Source organism: Dipodomys ordii, unplaced genomic scaffold (assembly GCF_000151885.1).
Source record: "Dipodomys ordii isolate 6190 unplaced genomic scaffold, Dord_2.0 Scaffold193, whole genome shotgun sequence".
NCBI lineage: Eukaryota > Metazoa > Chordata > Mammalia > Rodentia > Heteromyidae > Dipodomys > Dipodomys ordii.
In genome coordinates, this window is record NW_012267409.1 from 830,654 (window position 1) to 831,661 (window position 1,008).

Below are 1,008 nucleotides of genomic sequence, written 5' to 3' on the forward strand. Positions count from 1 at the left end.
CCCCCGCCGCCCGCCCGCCCGCACTCACCTCAGCCGCCCATCCGGGCCGGCTGCCGGCCGTCGACCTCGTCCTCCAACCCCCCCCGCAAAGTCTCCGGTGTGTTATTCCCGTGGTGGGGGGGTGGTTCCAGGGTGGTCGCCGGGGGGCTCGGGAACGGGGGGCCGCGCCTTCAACGGAGCCGCAATCCTAACCCGCCATCTGGTGGCATTTTCCACACGCCAATGGCGCCGCTGCAGACTCGGGTCCGGACCGCCCTCTGCTGGCCACCGTGCTCCGGTGCCTCGCTGACGGGACGGGGGCCTTACCCGGAACGCGAGGCGGGCGGGAGGGAGGGAGGGCGCTGAGGCGCCGGAGGGGGGCGACGGGGGAGGGAGGGCGGCACGCGCAAACGCTTTCCTGAGGAGGAGGAGGAGGAGGAGGGAGAGTGTGTGGGCAGCGCGCATGCGCCAGAGCGGGGCGGGAAAAACGTGGCCGCGCCGCGGAGGTCCCGCCCTCCTCCCCCCTCCCGCCGTGGTTCAGCCAATCGCGTGCGGCGGAAGACCTCTCCCGCGCTCCAGCCCGCCCCCCACCTCCTTCCGTCGGCCCCCCCTCTCCCTGAGCCGGACCGCTGGCGGCTGGCGGAAGGACGGCCGCCAGGGCGCCTGCGCGGCCCGCTCGCGCTGAGTTGTCGCCCGCCATTTTTTTTTTAATGTTTTTATTTAAGAGCTTCTGGAAGAGAAGGTCTGGGAAGGAATCCATCACACACACACACACACACCCATACACACCCCTCCCCATCCATTCCGCCACTCCCGCCACTCCGAGACGGCGCGGGAAGGAGCGGGACGCGGGGGGGGGGGTGGAGGGGGCGGAGTCCCGCACGCGCACGCGCACTCGCGCGCCCAGGCCCAGGTTGGAGTCTCGGGGGCCCGGGCTTTGTATTCGAGATGTATTGTTGACGGAGGAGAGGAGGGGGGCGAGCTGACGACTCTGTGGAGACCCTCTCCCCGCCCCCCCGTCCTCCCTCC

The 1,008-nt window shown here is 71.0% G+C and overlaps 1 long non-coding RNA gene across 1 annotated transcript in view; it reads right to left on the reverse strand.

The window, feature by feature from the left end:
- The window catches only part of LOC105999608, a 56,791-nt gene extending 56,558 nt beyond the window's left edge, over positions 1-233 (reverse strand). Inside the window, exon 1 of the long non-coding RNA XR_001175739.1 lies at positions 29-233. This is a non-coding gene — a long non-coding RNA (uncharacterized LOC105999608). The remainder of the gene's footprint in view (positions 1-28) is intronic.
- Positions 234-1,008: the final 775 nt, after the last annotated feature.